General features: G+C 39.8%; 1 long non-coding RNA gene across 1 annotated transcript in view; it reads left to right on the top strand.

Moving 5' to 3' along the window:
* The first annotated feature begins 7,947 nt into the window (after window positions 1-7,947).
* Window positions 7,948-23,524, top strand: part of LOC144382593 (uncharacterized) — a 78,547-nt gene continuing 62,970 nt past the window's right edge. The window contains exon 1 of the long non-coding RNA XR_013449856.1: window positions 7,948-8,092. This is a non-coding gene — a long non-coding RNA (uncharacterized LOC144382593). The remainder of the gene's footprint in view (window positions 8,093-23,524) is intronic.

Here is a 23,524-nt window from a genome sequence, read left to right as displayed (position 1 = left end):
TTATTTGTCATGCATAAATCTTGGTGGATTCAGCAGGGAATTATAGTGGGAAAGACAGATAATAATCTAGGTAAATAAGGGGGGCGGAGCAAGATGGTGGAGGAGTAGGAGACCTGGATTTCGTCTCCTCTCAGGAATTCAGCTGGATAGGGATCAAACCATTCTGAACACCTACAAACTCAACAGGAGATCGAAGAAAAGAAGAGCAACAACTCTCTGAACAGAAAAGCGACCACTTTCTGGAAGGTAGGACGTGCGGAGAAGTGAATCCGAGGCGATATTCGGGAGGATAGACGGCGGGGGAGGGGCCTCCATCGGCCGCTTCTGGCAAGTGATAGAGCCACGGAGCACAAAACCAGAACTTTTAGAAGTCGGCTTCGCTGAGGGACGTCACTCCAGTGGCTAAGTGAGGGGTGGAACCCTCGCGGAACAGTGTGGTCTCAGGACCCTCAGGGTCACAGAAAGACCGGGGGTGCCTGAGTGCGGCAGAGCTCCCAGGTATTGGAGCAGGGAAGCCGGCTGCAGAGACGGAGCCGAGGCGCGGGCTCTCAGCTCCGGGTTGCCATAAACCGTGATCCGCGGCACAGTCGGGCCACTGCTCCTCCAGCAGGGACCCAACAAGCGGCAGATCCGGGGAGACTCCCCTTCTTCCCCCGGGAGGGGAGGTGCGGGAGCACACCGCGGGGATCTGCTGGGTTTGGAGACTCCACATGGGGTCGGGTGCCAGATAGAAACGCGCGATCACAGGCCGGGTGAGCACAGAGTGTGGCCGGAGACCGGGGAGACGGGAGTGACTGACTGCTTTTCTCTGGGAGCTCGCTGAGGAGCGGGACCCCGAGTTCTCGGCTCCTCCGGGGCGGATACTGGGAGGCCGCCATTTTCACTCTCCGCCTCCAAAGCTGTACGGAAAGCTTGCAGGGAACAAAAGCTCCCGAGAGCAAACCCGAGCAGATTACTTAGCCCGGACCGGGCAAGGGCAGGGCAATTCCGCCTCCGGCAAAGACATTTGGGAACCACGGCAACAGGCCCCTCCCCCAGAAGATCAGCGAGAACAGCCAGCCAAGACCAGGTTTACCGATCAGTGAGAACGGCAGAGCTCCAGCGCTAGGGGAATAATGCACATAGAATTCATGGCTTTTTTACCATGATTCTTTAGTCTTTCAAAGTTAATTATTTTTTTTAACTATCTTTTTTTCTTTTTTTTTTTTTTTTTGAATTTTTCTTTTTCTCTTTTTCAACCAACATCTTATCAATCCCTTTTTTAAAAAAACATTTTTATTTTTCATTTTTAGAGTCATATTCTATCCCTTCATAGTAGTTACCCGTATTTTTGGCATATATATATAAGTTGTTCTCTCTTTAAAATTTTGAGATAGTTTCTTCTAACAGATCAAAATATACTCTAAATCTCTAGTGTATGGTTTTTTTCTACTCCCCTGCCTGATCACATTCTCTCCCTTTTTTCTTTTTTTTTTTAAATCCTCTTCTTTCTTTTTTCAAACAAGTTATCAATTCCTTTTATAAAATTTTTTATAATTTCCATCTTTACAGTCATATTCCATCCCTTCATCATATCAACCCTTATTTTTGTACATATATAAGTTTTTCTTTCTTTAAAATTTTGGGAGGGACTTTCTTTTAACAGACCAAAATACACCCAAAATCTAGTGTGTGGCACTGATCTATAAACCAGCCTGATCATATTTGATCACATTCTGTTTTTGTTTTGTTTTGTTTTGTTCTGTTTTTGTTTGTTTTTATCTTTATCTTTTTCTTTTTCTTTTTTCTTTTTTTCTTTCTTTTTCTTTTTTCTCTCTTTCCCTTTCTTTTCCCACTGCTTCAGGTCTTTTCTGATTTGTTTAGAGTATATTTTCTGGGGATGTTGTTACCCTGCTAGCATTTTGTTCTCTCATTAATCTATTCTCCTCTGCACAAAATGACAAGACGGAAAAAATCACCTCAACAAAAAGAACAAGAGGTAGTACCGACTGCCAGGGACCTACTCAATACGGACATTAGTACGATGTCAGATCTAGAGTTCAGAATCATCACTTTAAAGATACTAGCTGGGCTTGAAAAAAGCATGGAAGTTATTAGAGAAACCCTTTCTGGAGAAGTAAAAGAACTAAAATCTAACCAAGTAGAAATCAAAAAGGCTATTAATGAGGTGCAATCAAACATGGGGGCACTAACTGCTAGGATAAATGAGGCAGAAGAAAGAATCAGTGAGATAGAAGACCAAATGATGGAAAATAAAGAAGCTGAGAAAAAGAGAGATAAACAACTACTGGATCACGAGGGCAGAATTCGAGAGATAAACGATACCATAAGACGAAACAACATTAGAATAATTGGGATCCCAGAAGAAGAAGAAAGAGAGAGAGGGGCAGAAGGTATAATGGAGCAAATTATAGCAGAGAACTTCCCTAATTTGGGGAAGGAAACAGGCATCAAAATCCAGGAAGCACAGAGAACCCCTCTCAAAATCAATAAAAATAGGTCAACACCCCGACATCTAATAGTAAAACTTACGAGTCTCAGAGACAAAGAGAAAATCCTGAAAGCAGCTCAGGAGAAGAGATATGTAACCTACAATGGTAGAAACATTAGATTGGCAACAGACTTATCCACAGAGACCTGGCAGGCCAGAAAGGACTGGCAGGACATATTCAGAGCACTAAATGAGAAAAATATGCAGCCAAGAATACTATATCCAGCTCGGCTGTCACTGAAAATTGAAGGAGAGATCAAAAGCTTCCAGGACAAACAAAAACTAAAGGAATTTGCAAACACAAAACCAGCCCTACAAGAAATCTTGAAAGGGGTCCTCTAAGCAAAGAGAGAGCCTAAAAGCAACATAGACCAGAAAGGAACACAAACAGTATACAGTAACAGTCACTTTACAGGCAATACAATGGCACTAAATTCCTATCTTTCAATAGTTACCCTGAATGTAAATGGGCTAAATGCCCCAATCAAAAGACACAGGCTATCAGATTGGATTAAAAAACAAGACCCATCGATATGCTGTCTGCAAGAGACTCATTTTAGAACCAAAGACACCCCCAGATTTAAAGTGATGGGGTGGAAAACCATTTACCATGCTAATGGACACCAAAACAAAGCTGGGGTGGCAATCCTTATATCAGACAAATTAGATTTTAAACCAAAGACTTTTAATTCTTCTTTAATTTCCTGGTTGACCCATTCATTCTTCATTAGGATGCTCTTTAGCCTCCATGTATTTGAGTTCTTTCCAACTTTCCTCTTGTGATTGAGTTCTAGTTTCAAAGCATTGTGGTCTGAAAATATGCAGGGAATGATCCCAATCTTTTGGTACCGGTTGAGACCTGATTTATGACCTAGGATGTGATCTATTCTGGAGATGACACACTGGAACAAATGGACTTCACAGACATATTCAGAACATTCCATCCCAAAGCTTTGTTTTGGTGTCCATTAGCATGGTAAATGGTTTTCCACCCCATCACTTTAAATCTGGGGGTGTCTTTGGTTCTAAAATGAGTCTCTTGCAGACAGCATATCGATGGGTCTTGTTTTTTAATCCAATCTGATAGCCTGTGTCTTTTGATTGGGGCTTCTTCTTTAATAAGAGATGAGGAAGGACACTATATCCTACTTAAAGGGTCTATCCAACAAGAAGATCTAACAATTGTAAATATCTATGCCCCTAACATGGGAGCAGCCAATTATATAAGGCAATTAATAACAAAAGCAAAGAAACACATCGACAACAATACAATAATAGTGGGGGACTTTAACACCCCCCTCACTGAAATGGACAGATCGTCTAAGCAAAAGATCAACAAGGAAATAAAGACTTTAAATGACACACTGGACCAAATGGACTTCACAGACATATTCAGAACATTCCATCCCAAAGCAACGGAATACACATTCTTCTCTAGTGCCCATGGAACATTCTCCAGAATAGATCACATCCTAGGTCATAAATCAGGTCTCAACTGGTACCAAAAGATTGGGATCATTCCCTGCATATTTTCAGACCACAATGCTTTGAAACTGGAACTCAATCACAAGAGGAAAGTTGGAAAGAACTCAAATACATGGAGGCTGAAGAGCATCCTACTGAAGAATGAATGGGTCAACCAGGAAATTAAAGAAGAATTAAAAAAATTCATGGAAACCAATGAAAATGAAAACACAACTGTTCAAAATCTTTGGGATACAGCAAAGGCAGTCCTAAGAGGAAAGTATATAGCAATACAAGCCTTTCTCAAGAAACAAGAAAGGTCTCAAGTACACAACCTAACCCTACACCTAAAGGAGCTGGAGAAAGAACAGCAAATAAAGCCTAAACCCAGCAGGAGAAGAGAAATAATAAAGATCAGAGCAGAAATCAATGAAATAGAAACCAAAAGAACAGTAGAACAGATCAACGAAACTAAGAGCTGGTTCTTTGAAAGAATTGACAAGATTGATAAACCCCTGGCCAGATTTATCAAAAAGAAAAGAGAAATGACCCAAATCAACAAAATCATGAATGAAAGAGGAGAAATCACAACCCAAACCAAAGAAATACAAACAATTATAAGAACATATTATGAGCAACTCTATGCCAGCAAATTAGATAACCTGGAAGTAATGGATGCATTCCTAGAGATGTATCAACTACCAAAACTGAACCAGGAAGAAATAGAAAACCTGAACAGACCTATAACCACTAGGGAAATTGAAGCAGTCATCAAAAATCTCCCAAAACACAAAAGCCCAGGGCCAGATGGCTTCCCAGGGGAATTCTACCAAACATTTAAAGAAGAATTAATACCTATTCTTCTGAAACTGTTCCAAAAATAGAAATGGAAGGAAAACTTCCAAACTCGTTTTATGAGGCCAGCATTACCTTGATCCCCAAACCAGACAAAGACCCCATCAAAAAGGAGAATTACAGACCAATATCCCTGATGAACATGGATGCAAAAATTCTCACCAAAATACTAGCCAATAGGATCCAACAGTACATTAAAAGGATTATTCACCACGACCAAGTGGGATTTATCCCTGGGCTGCAAGGTTGGTTCAACATCCGCAAATCAATCAACGTGATACAATACATTAACAAAAGAAAGAACAAGAATCATATGATCCTCTCAATAGATGCAGAAAAAGCATTTGACAAAGTACAGCATGCTTTCTTGATCAAAACTCTTCAGAGTATAGGCATAGAGGGTACATACCTCAATATCATAAAAGCCATCTATGAAAAACCTACAGCGAATATCATTCTCAATGGGGAAAAACTGAGAGCTTTCCCCCTAAGGTCAGGAACGCGGCAGGGATGTCCACTATCACCACTGCTATTCAACATAGTATTGGAAGTCCTAGCCACAGCAATCAGACAACAAAAAGAAATAAAAGGCATCCAAATCGGCAAAGAAGAAGTCAAACTCTCACTCTTTGCAGATGATATGATACTTTATGTAGAAAATCCCAAAGACTCCACCCCAAAACTGCTAGAACTCATACAGGAATTCAGTCAAGTGGCAGGATATAAAATCAATGCACAGAAGTCAGTGGCATTCCTATACACCAACAACAAGTCAGAAGAAAGAGAAATTAAGGAGTCGATCCCATTTACAATTGCACCCAAAACCATAAGATACCTAGGAATAAATCTAACCAAAGAGGCAAAGGATCTGTACTCAGAAAACTATAAAATACTCACGAAAGAAATTGAGGAAGATACAAAGAAATGGAAAACCGTTCCATGCTCATGGATTGGAAGAACAAATATTGTGAAGATGTCAGTGCTACCTAGAGCAATCTACACATTCAATGCAATCCCCATCAAAATACCATCCACTTTCTTCAAAGAAATGGAACAAATAATCCTAAAATTTGTATGGAACCAGAAAAGACCCCGCATAGCCAGAGGAATGTTGAAAAAGAAAAGCAAAGCTGGCGGCATCACAATTCCGGACTTCCAGCTCTACTACAAAGCTGTCATCATCAAGACAGTATGGTACTGGCACAAAAACAGGCACATAGATCAATGGAACAGAATAGAGAGCCCAGAAATGGACCCTCAACTATATGGTCAACTAATCTTTGACAAAGCAGGAAAGAATGTCCAATGGAAAAAAGACAGTCTCTTTCACAAATGGTGTTGGGAAAATTGGACAGCCACATGCAGAAGAATGAAACTGGACCATTTCCTTACACCACACACAAAAATAGACTCCAAATGGTTGAAAGACCTCAATGTGAGACAGGAGTCCATCACAATCCTAAAGGAGAACACAGGCAGCAACCTCTTCGACCTCAGCCGCAGCAATTTCTTCCTAGAAACATCGCCAAAGGCAAGGGAAGCAAGGGTAAAAATGAACTATTGGGACTTCATCAAGATAAAAAGCTTTTGCAAAGCAAAGGAAACAGTCAACAAAACCAAAAGACAACTGACAGAATGGGAGAAGATATTTGCAAATGACATATCAGATAAAGGGCTAGTATCCAAAATCTATAAAGAACTCATCAAACTCAACACCAAAAGAACAAAGAATCCAATCAAGAAATGGGCAGAAGACATAAACAGACATTTTTCCAAAGAAGACATCCAAATGGCCAACAGACACATGAAAAAGTGTTCAATATCGCTCGGCATCAGGGAAATCCAAATCAAAACCTCAATGAGATACCACCTCACACCAGTCAGAATGGCTAAAATTAACAAGTCAGGAAATGACAGATGTTGGCGGGGATGCGGAGAAAGGGGAACCCTCCTACACTGTTGGTGGGAATGCAAGCTGGTGCAGCCACTCTGGAAAACAGTGTGGAGGTTCCTCAAAAAGTTGAAAATAGAGCTACCATATAATCCAGCAATTGCACTACTGGGTATTTACCCCAAAGATACAAAAGTAGGGATCCGAAAGGGTACGTGCACCCCGATGTTTATAGCAGCAATGTCCACAATAGCCAAACTGTGGAAAGAGCCAAGATGTCCATCGACAGATGAATGGATAAAGAAGAGGTGGTATATATATACAATGGAATATTATGCAGCCATCAAAAGGAATGAGATCTTGCCATTTGCAACGACGTGGATGGAACTGGAGGGTATTATGCTGAGCGAAATAAGTCAATCAGAGAAAGACATGTATCATATGACCTCACTGTTATGAGGTCTTCTTAATCTCAGGAAACAAACTGAGGGTTGCTGGAGTGGGGGGTGGGGTGGGAGGGATGGGGTGACTGGGTGAGGGACACTGGGGAGGGTATGTGCTCTGGTAAGTGCTGTGAATTGTGCAAGACTGTTGAATCTCAGATCTGTACCTCTGAAACAAATAATGCAATATATGTTAAGAAAGAAAAAAAGAAGAAGAAGAATGTAGCAGGAGGGGAAGAATGAAGGGGGGGAAATCGGAGGGGGAGAAGAACCATGAGAGACGATGGACTCTGAAAAACAAACTGAGGGTTCTAGAGGGGAGAGGGGTGGGAGGATGGGTTAGCCTGGTGATGGGTATTGAGCAGGGCACGTTCTGCATGGAGCACTGGGTGTTATGCACAAACAATGAATCATGGAACACTGTATCTAAAACTAATAATGTATGGGGATTAACATAACAATAAAAAATTTAAAAAAAATCTAGGTAAATAAGCTACATATATCGTATGTTACTCAATGAAAAGAGTTTAAGGAGAAAAGGTACAAAATAGGGATGATTATCATTAATTATTTGCATAATTACATGATGGATGCTTGTCTTCCCCATGAGACTCAGAGACTGTGTCAGATACACTCAGAGCCATATCTCTAGGACCTGGCAGGACCTCACATGTAGTAGGTGCTCAGTAAATATTCACTGGATAAGTGAAGCACACAGAGAAAAACATTTTGAAAAAGCTTAGAATCATTAACAGTGTGATTAATATTTATTATTTTGTTCTAGCCAGTCAAGAAGAGCGGATTCCAAGGATATCATTCTTGGAGGAGGTGCAGAAAGGAAGAGAGGAAAGGAACCAAGATTAGTTGAGTCCCAGTAAAGAGCTGGAACTGCCCTGGATGCTTCATATTCACTCTCACATATAGTCCTTTAACAGCTGGAGCTATAAGGTATTATTTCTCTCATTTTAAAGATGAGGGACTGAAATTATTTTTCAGTGATTTATTAAAGATTATTCTTTAACTAGACTCACAATTTTAACTGTCATTTCCATCTTGTAATTTCTTGCCAGATAAGTTTTTATCTCTGAAATTTTCAGTTAAAGTTATGAAACCTTATTTCCTCATATTTGGGCTTCCCTATTGTTTTCAGCCTGAAAAATGTTTATATAGCATCTGCTTTAATTAAAGTAGAAAATGTAGCAGTTGCATATATGAACACAAAGAAAATTCCTGCTCTCTAGAATAAGGCAGTCATGCTTCTGAATAGTAATATTTGAACCGTATTTTCATGACCAAATTTTTTTTTTAAAGATTTTATTTATTTATTTGACAGAGAGAGACACAGCAAGAGAGGGAACACAAGCAGGGGGAGTGGGAGAGGGAGAAGCAGTCTTCCCGTGGAGCAGGGAGCCCGATGTGGGGCTCGATCCCAGGACCCTGGGATCATGACCTGAGCCAAAGGCAGCTGCTTAACGACTGAGCCACCCAGGCGCCCCCTTTTTTTTTTTTTAAAGATTTTATTTATTTATTTGACAGAGTTTTTATGACCAAATTTTAAGGAATACAGCCTAAAACCAACTTTTCCATTTTTCTGATGAAGCTATCCAGTTTCATATCCAGATTAGGAAGCTAAACTATAGTTTAACATTATAATTATATCATAGTGTTGATGAAAGTTAAAAAAAAAAAGTTGGCAAGATTAAGGAAATGATCAGCCACAGAAAGTATATGGGATTTCCCCTAATCTCACATCATTCTGGCTGTGTTAATGTATACAGAGTTCAAGGAGTTGATGTGTGAGGTCACTTTATGAAGCAATAGTTTGTTATTAATTTATTCCTGGAAGAATGAAGAAGGTTGGAGATGATACAGGGGATTCTGGAATTTTTTTAAAGAAAGGTGTTGGCATCTGACCAAAACATGTGAAGAGGTCAGAGTTAGTAATCTCTATGGGCGGGTTATCATGATGTTGGAAGATAACCCAAACACAGGAAGTATGTGTATAAACATGTTTTACTGTCTTACATTTACTTGCATACTTTCTCAGGTAGCTGAGAAAGTGCCATTTGTCTTTTTCTTTGCAGAGTAAGTATTACTCTATGGTTTGGGATTTTAATTTTTTGGCTTACAAAATATTTTTGTTTCGGGGAGGAACTGTCTCCTAGGTGTTATCTTTAAAGGGCCAAGACCCCTCCACGGTAATATGCTCAAAACTATGAGTTCTAAGAAGGAAAGGGTCATGTTCAATCATTTCTTTGTATTTCTAGCTCATAGAACAGTGTTGACATAGGGTAACAACTCAATATATATTTGTTAAATTAATGAATAATGTTATGTGGCCCAGTTTTTCTCGAAGTGTGGCCTGGGGAACCCTGGACAAACATGAGATCAAAATCATGTATAGATAAAAGATTTATTCAAAGTGCAAGGTAAACTAATGGATTTTAATATAACACTATGAAAAGTTCATTGATATGGTTTCAGAGTCCACATTGCAGCTCACCTCAGAAACTACCATTTATCAAGTTTTAGTATAATTTCAAAGAATAGTATCTGCAATTTTCTTTTTCTTTCTTTCTTTCTTTCTTTCTTTCTTTCTTTCTTTCTTTCTTTCTTTCTTCTTTCTTTCTTTCTTTCTTTCTTTCTTTCTTTCTTTCTTTCTTTCTTTCTTTCTTTCTTTCTTTCTTTCTTTTTTTTATTTTTTAAGATTTTAAGCCCACCTGGATGGCTCAGTCTGTTAAGCATCTGCCTTCGGCTCGGGTCGTGATCCCAGGGTCCTGGGATCGAGTCCTGCATCCAGCTCCTTGCTCAGCAGGGAGCCTGCTTCTCCCTGTCTGCTGCTCCCCCTGCTTGTGCTCTCTCTCTTTCTCGCTGACAAATAAATAAATAAAATCTTTTTTTTAAAGTGCTATTCTATAGAAGGCCCACTGTTTACTTTTTTCTTTTTAAAGATTTTATTTATTTATTTGTCATATATATATGTGTGTGTGTATCCCACATAAACAAAAGTATTTTTTAAATTACTCAATAATTTTTAAAAATAGAAAAGTATCCCAAGACCAAAAAGTTTGAGAACTGCTAATGGAAGGCCTAAGTTAATCGTTTGCTCAGGCCCAGTCTGGGAGTTATCTCTCTTTCCTCACTTCTCATTCTCCACGTATAATTAATCAGCAACATCTATAGGCTCTATCTTATATTCATTCTCCTTCACTGTTCACAGCATCCATTGCTGCCATTTTGGTCCAAGTCAACAATATCTTTCTGTGGATGACTGTAGTAGCCTCCAGCCTTGCATAACCTATCTCTACTCTTGACTCCAGAGAGTTTATTATATATTTTTTATTTTTATTGAAGTATAGTTGACACACAAAGTTACATTTGTTTCAGGCATACAATATAGTGATTTGGAGAGTTTATTTTTATACAGCAGCCACAGTGCCCTTCTAAAGACATAAGGTAGATTGTTTCATTCCTCTGTTTAAGACATTCCAATGGATTCCCATCACCTTCAGAATTACCTCCTTATCCTGCATTATCTGCTGACTACCCACCCCATAACCTATCACTCTACTCCTTTTACACCATGATCCAGCCACAATGGAGGTTTGTTGTTAACTCTTTACCATCATTCAGATCTCTGTTCAAATGCCACCTCCTCAGAGGCCTTCTTGATCTTGCTTACCCCAATAGTTCACTATCCCGATTTATTTTTACTCTCTAGTCTCTTAAACATTCATATTTTCTTCACAGCATTTATCACTATCCTTTGTTTTATGTTTATTTTTATTATCTGAATCTTTGCTCTAGACTGTAAACTCCATAAAGACTTTATTAGTCTTGTTTACCATAATATTATATTATATTAACATAATAGTGTTTAAACTAGTATGTGGCTCACAGTAGGTTCTCAATAAATATTTATTAAATAATAAATAGAAAAACAAGACACACAAGCAAAACCATAAATACTGGATGAATTGGGACATGGTTAAATTAAATAGTAGTATATACATCAGTATCAGTCAGAATCCAGTGAGAAGAAAGAAACCACAATAGTAATTTGAACACACAAAATCTGATATGAAGAATTGCTAACCAGTAAAAGGTGGTTATCTACTAAAAGACAGAAAGAAAACTATAAGAAGTAGAGAAGTAGCAAATGCTTAAAGCATCTATTATTCCTTGGGCTGAAGGAGAGTGAAGAAGGAAGGAAGGAAGGAAGAATCTATAAGAGCGTCTTCCCTCTGCCCAAGATTGAGATTCAGACCTCCAGTGAAGGTGAGACTGCCACAGGAACATGCAGCCAGCTGGTGGTAAGAAACTTGCTAAGGGCACTACTGCTGGTCCCCAGACCAACCTTCAGGGTGGCAGAAAACCTTGTCAGAGTGTCCGTGAGGTGAGCTGCTGATACAAGCACTTGTAGGCCTTTTCCAGGCCCATCAACTGGCTGCCATGCCAAAATGACACTCAGGAAGCAGGAAGAGAAATCCCTTCTTCCTACTCTGGCCTTGAGGTGTCTCTCCAGCACCCTCTATTGACAGACCCTAAAGATTGAGCCAGCTATCAAAAAAGAAATGTTTAAGGAGAGACAGCTTCAGGATCACAAAATAGGGCAAAGAGTGGTCTTCGACCTGAAAGGCAATAAAATTGATAACTGGCATGGTATACTGTGGAAGGAATATGCACCTATTAGAAAACGTTATAGAATACATTTGGCATGTTTCAATGTGAGGAGCCAACTCACCAGCATGATCCTGTTTTTGTTTGAGCAAATAAGAAGCATACCAAACTGTTAACTGTGTATGTACTAGAGGATAAAATTAGGGCCTAAAAGGGGAGAAGAGTAATTTTACTATAGACACTAGAGATGTATTACATTGCAATGATGAGCACATATTGATAAGGAAAAATCTGTGTCCTAAGATGGCTGACCGAGCTAGCAAGGAAGTCCCAGCCCCTGCCCCGGGGCTCTTCTGAGTTCTCTCCGCTCTGCTTCCCACGGGTGCCAATCCGGGTTCCTCTCCCTGCCCCGCTTCGCGAATGCGCCAAGAGTGCCCAGTATGCAGAAGTTAAAGTGTATAAATTACCCCCTCTGTTTGTGCTCAGGGCTCAGACCTTTGGAGATCACTCTCCTCTGAGCCCGCCGGCATTAAATAAACCTCCTGTCCTCCAAGATCTCCAAGTGCAGCTTGGTTCTTCCATCAGGCAATCCAGTCCAGGTTCCGTAACAGTATTACTTTGGAAACACCTACAAAATGTACAGACTTCATTTTTTGCCAGCACTAAAGCTACATACACCCTCCCCTCCGCACCTCTGCCTTCATATTGACAGGCTCCCCAGAATGTTAGAAAACACATCCTCCTCCTTTGAAAACATCTTGCTTAGTCCATTGAGAATTGAAGTGGTCTCACTCTGATCCAATTCTGACCAATGATATGTAGCAGTAATTGGCTTGGGAAAGGAAGGATTCTGAGAAGACTCTTTGTTTTTAAAAAGAGGAATCCTTGGAAAGAGAATATCCCTTTTTCTGCCTTTACGCCACTGGTGTGTGAGGATGTGCTGCTAGGAGCTTCATCAATCTCCTGTGACCATGAAGAGAACTAACCCACCCTCTGAGCATGACAAGACAGAAAGATGGCAATACTTTGGATCCTTGATTACTTGTTTTAGCCACAGATTTAACCATTTCCTTATAGCCACATGGCCTCTAGACTCCTTGCTATTGTGAGATAAAAAATGCTCTTGGGTTTAATTCACTCTTGGGTGGACTTTCTGTAACTTGAAGGAGAAAATATTGTGTCTTATGACAATCATGCATATGGCCTTTTCTGTACATTGACTATACAAACAAAGCTTATTTCATACTACCCTTTTCACTCTATATGTGAAACAATAATATCAGTAATGATAGCTAATATTTATTGTCTATTATATATTTGTATATATGATAAGTGCTTTTTATTGAGATATAATTGACATATAGCATTGTGTACAACATAATGATTCAATATTTGTATATATTGCAAAATAATCACCACAATGCCAGTCAACATCTATAACCATACCATTATAAAATATTTTTTCTTGTGATGAGGACTTTTAAGATTCATTCTCTTAACAATTTTCAAATATACAACACAGTATTGTCAACTATAGTCACCATGCTACATATTACATCCCCATAACTTATTTATTTTATATCTGGAAGTTTGAATCTTTTGACACCCTTTACCCATTTTGTGCACCTCCGCCTGCCTGTGGCATCCACCAATTTGTTCTCTTTTTCTAAGAGCTTGGTTTTTGTTTTGTCTGTTTTGTTGTGTTTGCTTTCATTTTGGTTTTGTGTTTTTAGATTTCACATATAAGTGAGATTGTACGGTATTTGTCTTTTTCTGTCTGATTTATTTCACTTAGCATAATGCCCTCTAGGTCCACCCGTTTTGTCATAATTGGCAAGATTTCATTCTTTTTTATGGTTGAATAGTATTATAAATATTATAAATACGTTATCTCATGAAGTTCTCACAAGAACACTAATATAAGTATACTTAGTGATTGGGTTACATAGTTAAAACATAATATATACCTTGAAAAGGCCCACAAATCAGTGAGCAAACACACTATAATAATATAGTATGACAAGAGTTATAGTAGACTTATGTACCCTTCTATGTCCAGCACATTTCAGGTGGATTAGTTTCTCTTATTCTCAGTTCATAGTTAGGAGGACACTGACTGTACCTCATACCCCAGCACTAAGAGTGGGTATGTGACCTAGGCCTCGTCAGTCAGGTTATCTCATTGTCCTAACTAATGTGAGTGTTCAGTAAAACAGGCAAGTGGCCATAGCTAGTTCAATGAGAAGCTATCTTAGGATTTTTTTTTTTTTTTTATCTTAGGACTTTTGATGGAAATTTTAAGAAAGCAGCTGGTGACCTTCTTTGTTACCATGCAGTGATAGCCTACTTGAGAATAAGGCCAACATAGAGAAAAATAAAGATAAAGATGGAGAAAAATACATGGACTCCTGAGGACATTGGTGAAGCCACTATATTCAGCTATGCTTTAAAATTTACTTCTTGGTCTTTCCACTGGCTTTAACTTTTTTTAAAAAGAAGATTTTATTTATTTATTTATTTTTTTTTTTTTTTAAAGATTTTATTTATTTATTTGACAGAGAGAGACACAGCGAGAGACGGAACACAAGCAGGGGGAGTGGCAGAGGGAGAAGCAGGCTTCCCGCGGAGCGGGGAGCCCGATGCGGGGCTCGATCCCAGGACGCTGGGATCATGACCTGAGCCGAAGGCAGACGCTTAACGACTGAGCCACCCAGGCGCCCCTAAGATTTTATTTATTTATTTGAGAGAGAGAGAGAGTACACAAGCTGGGGAACGGGCAGAAGGAGAGGGGGAAGGAGAGGGAAAAGCAGACACTCTGTACCTGATGGGGGCTTGATCCCAGGACCTCAAGATCATGACCCAAGCTAAAGTCAGCTGCTTAACCAAGTGAGCCACTGAGGCACCCCTCCACTGGCTTTAACTTAATGCATTTTCTTTAGTTCCCCCTTCCCTATTTTTAAACCTGTTTTGGGTTTAGTTTCAGAACTTGCAAACAAAAGTCCTGGCATAACAAACGTAATAAGGGAGACAAAGATCTATGGATTCCCGAAGGAACTCACCTATTTTAATTCTGGGTAATGGGGTTAGGGAGTTTCCAATAAGATAAATTTTGATAGAAGTGAAAAAGATGTTTTCAAAGAAGAAATTATTAACTGAGAAGAAAGGAGAAAGGGAAAATAATGGAAAGATATGGGAAGAGAGAGTATGGCATGTTTACAAAACTACAGATTATTGACTGTGGCCAGATCTTAGGATGCCTGTGGCATTTAGACAGAAGATAAGACTGGGAAGGGAGGTAGTGAGGGACAAGATCTTGTACAGCCTTAGGTTTGGATTTTATCTAGAAATTGATAGGGAGTTACTGATTTGTGCGTTAGAAAGTTTGTTGTGATGGCATTAGGGAAGTTATGTTGGAAGCAATAAAACTAAAGGCAGCGGTCCAGTGAGACTATGATAGGAATCTAGATAAGAAGTGAAAAGCACTAAAGTAATATTTAAGAAGCACTTAATAAATAGAATTGGCAGAACTTAAAGGTTAATAGATATGGGAATGAGGGAAAGAGAAAAGTTCTAGGAGGACTCCATGTTTTTTACCTGGGCAACTGGGCGGTGCCATTGGCCAAAAGGGGAGAACATAGAGAATAAGAGTCTGTGGAGTCACATGATGATTTCAGACTGGCATTCAGGGGACAAAGGTCAGCTTAGGCCCAAAGGTTAGGATGCCAAAAGGTAGAAAAATTAGTTGAGGCCATAACCAAGGAAGAGATGATCAGGATAAGTATGTAGATCAAGAAGAGAGAGGGGCCCATGATGGAATTCTGTAGAGCATCAAGTTTAAATGACGAGTGTCCAAAGTACACAAAAAGGACCTGGAGGTAAAAGGAGAACAGGAAGAGTGTGGTTTGACACAAGCCAAAGTAAGAGTTTCAAGAAAAATGTGGTGAAGAGTTGCAAAATATATGATGCTGAGAAATTCAGGTAAGATGCTGAAAATGATCCCTTGGGTTTAGAAAAATGGATGGTCATTAGTGACCATCACAAAAACTTACACTGGAGTGACTGGGGCCAACCCTCAATGCTATGGCTTGAGAAGATTGTGAGAGTGAATAACTTAAGAGACCAAGATTGTTTTAAAAATGGAAGCAAAAGATTGGTCAGAAACTAGAAGGTGATATAGGGATCTAGGTCTTCTATCTCTCTCCATAGACATTGTCTTTGTCTCTCTGTTTCTGTCTCTCAAGTTTCTATGGGAGAGACTTGACTTAAATTTAAATGATGAGGAGCAAAAGCTGGGTGAAAAGAGGGGCTGATGATAATGATGAACAAATCTAAATAGTGGAACAAGTTTCTGAGAGGGTTGGGAGATTAATCTTGGACCAGAGGGAGTTACCCTCTTATTGAATGAAAGAGATGCAGCTAAGCCACTGTGCAGCTACAAGTTGGAGGTGGGGAAGGAAGTTCTGAGTGTTGCTGTACTGGATTTCAACTTGAAGTAACAACACTTTTAAGATCTGATATTCATTGTGACGGTAATTATAGGCAAAAATAATAAAAGGTTATTTTCATTCCATGCAAGAATAACTTATAAAGTATGTGAGATCCTTTACATTCAAAAGTTACTTATAGAGATAAAATGACAGATGTACTGTTAAAAGAAGGAAGAAGAAAAATCTCAGGTGATAAGTAAAGCATTTTCTAGTAACTTCTACTACTGGTGAAATTACTGAAAAGTTTTAGAGATTTATTCCAATTGGCAGCTAACTAGAAGAATGGAACCTCAGCAGTGAAATTTTGGTAAGTATGCAGATTTCTTCCCACAGAGCCTAAGTAAGCTTATTATTTTGAAATAGACTTTGGAAACATTTTGAGGTGTCTATATCCTATAAAAGGAGTGAACTGTTACCTGTAAAACATCCTTTAAAAATCACAGTGCTTGGGCACCTGGGCAGCTCAGTTAGTTAAATGTCTGCCTTCAGCTCAGGTCATGATCCTGGGGTCCTGGAATTGAGTCCCACATTGGGCTCCCTGATCAACGGGGAGTCTGCTTCTCCCTCTGCCCTTCACCCTGCTTGTGCTCTCTCTCGCTCACTCTCTTCTCAAATAAATAAATGAAATCTTAAAAAAAAAAAAATTACAGTGCTTTGGGGCAACCCCCTCGGGTCCCCTCCCTTCTTGGGAGCTTTGTACTATCACTTTGCTATCGCTCAATAAACCTTGCTTTGCTACCCCCCCAAAAAAAAAAACAAAAAAAAATTACAGTGCTTTGAATGAGAGGGAAGTCTGTGACAATTTTGACTAAAATCGGCATTACCCAGGCTCAGTAGCAATTTTATTCATCAGCCACGATGACAAACGCCACTGTCTAGTTAAAAAAAAATCCCCAAATTAGAAATCTATACTCTCATCGGGGATATTCAGAAAAACACAATGTTGCCTCCCTCTCTGATGAGTACTGGGTGTTATACTTAACTAATGTATCATTGAACACTACATCAAAAACTAATTATGTACACTATATAGTGGCTAACTGAACATAATAAAAAAAAAGAAAAACACAATGTTGGTTTAGTTGGCAGTTCTTTTTTTTTTTTTTTAAAGATTTTATTTATTTATTTGACAGAGAGTTAGCGAGAGCAGGAACACAAGCAGGGGGAGTGGGAGAGGAAGAAGCAGACTCCCCGCCAAGCAGGGAGCCTGATGTGGGGCTCGATCCCAGGACCCTGGGACCATGACCTGAGCGAAAGGCAGATGCTTAACGGCTGAGCCACCCAGGCGCCTCTTAGTTGGCAATTCTTTTTTTTTTTTTTTTTTAAGATTTTATTTATTTATTTGACAGAGAGAGACATAGTGAGAGCAGGAACACAAGCAGGCGGAGTAGGAGAGGGAGAAGCAGGCTTCCCGCGTAGCAGGGAGCCCGATATGGGACTCGATCCCAGGACCCTGGGATCATGACCTGAGCTGAAGGCAGACGCTTAACGACTGAGCCACCCAGGCGCCCTAGTTGGCAATTCTTAATGGTGTTTATCAAAAATGTTTTTTTAATCGTGATTGAAATAAGGATAATATTTAGCCAAGTCTCTTTTTTTCTTTTTTCTTTCTTTTTTTTCTTAAAGACTTTATTTATCCATTTGTCAGAGAGAGATTGAGCACAAGCAGGGGGAGCGGCAGGCAGAGGGAGAAGCAGGCTCCTCGCTGTGCCAGGAGCCCTATGCGGGACTTGATCCCAGGATCCCAGAGTCATGATCTGAGCCAAAGGCAGATGCTCAACCAACTGAGCCACCCACCCTACCTAGCCAAGTTTCTATTTTCATGAATATAACACTAATTTACTTAAATTTCCAGTTCTGGTATGCTTGTTAAAATCATTATTTTTATATAGTTATATTTCCCTATTTATTTTGTTTTTAAATGTGTAACTTTGTTTTAAAATGTCTTTTAAACTATATGGATATATAAATACATGCTTTGTAAGACTTCAAACCGTGTGTAGAGAGAGAGGAAGAACGAGAGCTATTATTAATATATCTAGTGTATAGTTTTAATGTAGGTGATCATGCTACATGTTTTGTTCTGCAACTTGATTTTCTATGTAATATTATATCATCAATATAGTTTCATATTATTATACCTCCTTTATTTATTTATTTATTTATTTATTTATTTATTTATTAAGATTTTATTTATTTGAGAGAGAGAGAGCATGAGGAGGAGGGGCAGAGGGAGAGGGGAAGCAGACTCCCCACTGAGCAGGGAGCCCCCGAGATCATGACCTGAGCTGAAGGCAGACCCTTAACTGACTGAGCCACCCAGGTGCCCCTAGACCTCCTTATTTTCAATGGCTACATAATTTGCTAGAAATTATTTCACCACTCTTCTGCATAATTAAAAAATTAATATATGTTCACTCTTAAAAGAGTGCCTGGCACATAGTAAGCATTCTGTGTGCTAGATCTTATCAAAACTATGTTATATTTTATTATGACAATTATTAACACATTGCAGATGAGAAAACATTGTCAGAAAGATTAGGTAACATGAATAGTTACATGGTTAGTGGAGGAGGCAGAATTGGAACCCAGGACTTTAAACTTTTACAAGAGGCAATAGTAATACCTTGTGTCAAGTTAGAAGGAGAAGGCGGGGAGGGGAGGGGAAGGGGAGGAGGGGAGGGTGAGGGGAGGAGGAGGAGGGGAAGGAAGAGAAGAAAGAAGAAGAGAAGGTGGAGGAGGAGGAGGAGGAGAAGGAGGAGGAGGAGGAGGAGAAGGAGAAGGAGAAAGAAGGAGAAAGAGAAAGAAGAGAAGGAGAAAGAAGAGAAGGAGAAGGAGAAATAAATGGAGAAAATGAAAGAAGAAATCTAAGCCAGAGTATGGGTGCCCTGAGAAAAACAATTAACTGCCCGGCGGAGTGAGGAAAGGATTTCATCTGAGTTGGTGACTATTTCTCTGAGACTAAAATAAAAGTTGAGAAAGTGCGTGTACATCCAGAGTGTTTTGAAGTAGGATAGACATCAGTGGATGGGGATTGTCAGGGTTTGGTGAGAAGAGAGGGAGCTGATTTGATTGAGGGGAGATTAAAAAAAAGTGAGAGAGTTTTGTGGGGAATTGACAGGGATTCCATAAAAGATGAGAGAGGATTCCAAACAGCAGGCAAGGCAGAAGATGGGCTTGGCAGGACCTGTGTTTGGGGCAGGCAGAATCTAACACAGGCTGAGAGATGATCTAGGGTCAGGGCAGGCAGGTGATCTGCAGGCAAGGCTTTTAATAAACCAGTTTTGGGGAGTGCCTGGGTGGCTCAGTCAGTTAAGCATCCGACTCTTGGATTCAGCTCAGGTCCTGATCTCATGGCTTGTGAGATCCAGCCCCACTTGGACATTCCCTCCTCTGCCCCGTCCCCCGCGCTCTTTCTCCCACTCTCAAATAAATAAATAAATCTTAAAAAGATAAAAATAAAAATAAACAGTTTTGGGAAAATACACTTTATCTAAAGCTGAATGTATTTTTAGATAATTGTAGTTTCAGGATTTCAAATTAGATTTTCAGGATAGAGCCGTGGTGAGTCTGTTGGGAGCAGACCCAGTGCCAAGTGTGGTTCCACAGCCTTTGGCAGGTGAGACACGCATTACAGACAAGATGCCTCTCCTAGTGCATGATGCACTGTGAAGGAAATGGAGGCAGCCCATGGAAGGGGGAAGTGGTTAAGTGATTGAAAGCAGTTCAGGACTTGTGCAATGCAAAGCCATGGTCACGGAAAACTCCAAATGCATTTTAATTTTCAAATGCTGAATTACACAGAGAATTGCACAAGGACAGTCTCAGAAGGCCCCCAACCAAACAACCATGATCATCCTGACGTACCTTGATTCCCACTGCTTTTACCTCCAAGAGCACATTTGGGACATTTTAAAAATCTGCCCCCAGAGACAAAGAGGAAGCATTTTGTTGTGAAAATCTGGCTTTTTTTGATTGGACAAGGAGATCTGCATGTACATTTAATTCACGAACTTAGTATCATCTGTCAAAAACATCTTTCGTATAGTAGGGATTGAGGTTTATTGGTTGTTTTTTTTAAAGATTTATTCATTTTAGAGGTGGGGAAGGCCAGAGGGAGAGAGAATCTCTCTGAGCTGAGCACAGAGCCCCGATGCTCAGCTCAATCTCCGGACCCTGAAATCAGGACCCTGAGGATCACAACCTGAGCTGAAACCAAGAGTCAGGCACTTTAACTGACTGCTCCACCCAGGAGCTGTGGGATTGCGGGTTTTTAAAAAACATTTCTCTACGGGCTTAACTAATGATTCATTTTGTTTATTTTTAGTGCACTTGTTCATCCTTTAATTTATTAGTGATATACTCAGAGATGTTGGCTCCTCACATCTCCTTTCTTTCTCAGAAATAGCCCAGCTTGCCTCAAGATGAATTAGAGCGTTCACTATTTGAGAGCCCTACTGATTATAATTCTTTGTTTTTCTTTTTTTTTAAGATTTTATTTATTTATTTGTCAGAGAGAGAGGGAGAGAGAGAGAGAGCACAAATAGGGGGAACGAGGGCAGAGGGAGAAGCAGGCTCCCCACGGAGCAAGGAGCCCGATGTGGAACTCTTTCCCAGGACCCCTGGATTATGACCTGAGCCAAAGACAGACGCTTAACCGACTGAGCCACCCAGCCATCCCAGATTTTAATTATTTTCATCATAAAAATTATATATGCAAATATAAATGATATATAAATTCCTTACACTTCACTGTAGCTTTTATATAGCATGAAACCAAAATATTAAATCTATAAAAAGTAAATTCAAGCAAAATTTCAATCATTAATTTAATCAGATGAACAATGTTGTGTTGTGCACAATGGAAAATCAGTGCTGATTGCTATGGCCCAGGTCCTTTTGCATTTGACAGGCTTAGACTACATTTTGCCATCTGTTGAATCAGTTCTGCTAGAGCTTTTCTCCCATTGTCTCAAAGAGAGGTGACAAAGCATAATGGGCAAGGGCAGAGGCTCTCGAGCTATATTTCCCAGGCGGTTTAAATCCTCTTTCTGCTACTACTTATTGGCTCTATGACCTTAGGCAAGTTACTTAACCATTTTGTGATTCAGTTTCCACATCTGGAAAAAGGGAACAATAACAGTCCCTACAGCACTGGCTTGTGATAATTCTGTGAGTTAATGCCCAAAGAATAGAACACAAAAAAATATTCCATAAATACACTAGGCTGTGATGTCATTTGGCAAACACACATAACTTAATTTTCATAAGCCAGTGTGGTGGCTTTGCAATGTGTCAGCTTGGCTAGCCTGAACTACATTTCCCAGAATGACCTTTCTTGCATGTCTGTGGTTAGGGTAAACCACAAGGGATATTCTTGTGCAAGATTTGGAAGGCAGGAGTGAAGCAGCAATTATTTTGTAGCTCACGTACATTGTCACTTACAGGCTGGCTCACGCAACTCGTGTAAGCCAGGTGCTGGGTCTATAACTCTTCCACCTCCCGTTAGATCCTCCCACAGCTTCTTTGACTCCTGGGACAGATGTATTTGTTTAGCTTCATGGTGGAGTCCCCTAACCACTCCAGGATACCCATATCACTAAGGGCAGAGGAACAAAAACTGACATCAGTTTCAGTCCAACTTTGCAGATTCTTGCTTGTGCTTATGGGTGCTAGTTTACTCTTGGTCTCCCTGACTTTACATCCATCTTCTCTTCCTGACTGCTTGCCTCGTGGATGTTAAGCTCCAGCACTGGATAGAAAGACAACAGACTTATAGAGACTGCTTTTTAACCAGCTCCCACAATTGTGTAGGGTCAAATCTCTATAACAAATCCATATACAGATAGATAGATAGATAGACTCATAGACAGGTCCCTAATGGCCCCGATTCTCTGAATGAACCCCTGTCTGATAAAGCCAGGAATAATTAAAATAGTTCCACTTTACAACAACATGGTCATAAACACAAATGAAAACATGAACAATAAAAACACATGAATATCTGATTATAAGTAGATCATTTACAAAGTTTGAGTAAAATTAATTTTTAGGTTATTATGAAAATGAAACTTCGCATTTTAAAAAAATTCTCATAAGGTGTCCTAGATTTTATTACCTTTGTAGCAGACATTGTAACCTTGAACTTTTCTAAAAAAATATCATAAAGGGACGCCTGGGTGGCTCAGCTGGTTAAACGTCTGCCCTCGGCTCAGGTCATGATCCCAGGGTCCTGGGATCCAGCCCCGCATCAGACTCCCTGCTCAGTGGGGAGTCTGATTGTCCCTCTCCCTCTGCCCCTCTCCCTGCTTGTACTTTCTCTCTGTGTCAAATAAATAAATAAAATCTTTAAAAATATATATATATCATAGATAAGATTCCTTGACTTTTTCTCAGTCTCCAAACTTACCTCCTGAGTCAAAGGAATCTTACCTATCTCTCACTAACTCAGTCATTCTTTATTCATCCAATCATTTAAATAAAACATTTTCGAGTATTTGGTATGTGCTAGACATGGGGTTGTTGCCATGTATACAAAAACAAGTAACAGTCTTTTCCTTAAAGGATCTGAGTTTTTAAAAGGGGACAGAAGCAAGCAAACTAGCAGTGGGTTGAGTGCCATGATGGAGCTGTGCAAAGGACTCTCATTGAAGAGCCTGTCAACCCACAAAGGGGAGTGGGAGCAAGCTATCTAGAGAGGGAATATTTAAGTTGACTATAAAAATATAAATAATGGTTCGACTGTAAAGGGGAAAGATAGTTTAGATAGAAGTACATGACTATGAGGTTCTGGAGGCTCATGGAAACGTGGACTATTTAGGGAAATACCTTAGGAGGGAATCATGAATTTGAAGGTCAGGAGCAGGATCAGGGTTAGAATCACAGCTGTGAAATTATTGTAACTCTGGAGACAGTTAAAGTTATGGATGAGAGAATACAGACTGAGCACATACAGAAGAAAGATAATTGTGGCCAAGGATGGCACTCAAAAGAACCACACCACTTTGCAAGAGAAGCAAAAAGAACCCTTAAAGTAAACAGGAGGGGCCAGACAGGAGGCAGGAGAGAGTTATGTCCTAAAATCCAAGGGATGAGAGAGATTTAAAGAGAATGTGATCAACAATGTCAAATGCTGAAGAATATGAAGATAAGACATGGACGGATTGTAAAGGGAAATCATGGGTTATGGATGCCTTTCAGAGGGTACTTTCAGTAGAATAGAAAGGCATGAACAAGTGAGCCTGAATGCTCACCAAGAAAACCGGAACTACTG

This window comes from Halichoerus grypus, chromosome 7 (assembly GCF_964656455.1).
Source record: "Halichoerus grypus chromosome 7, mHalGry1.hap1.1, whole genome shotgun sequence".
NCBI lineage: Eukaryota > Metazoa > Chordata > Mammalia > Carnivora > Phocidae > Halichoerus > Halichoerus grypus.
Note: the sequence above shows the minus strand (reverse complement) of the source record. Positions and strands in the feature narration are given on the sequence as shown.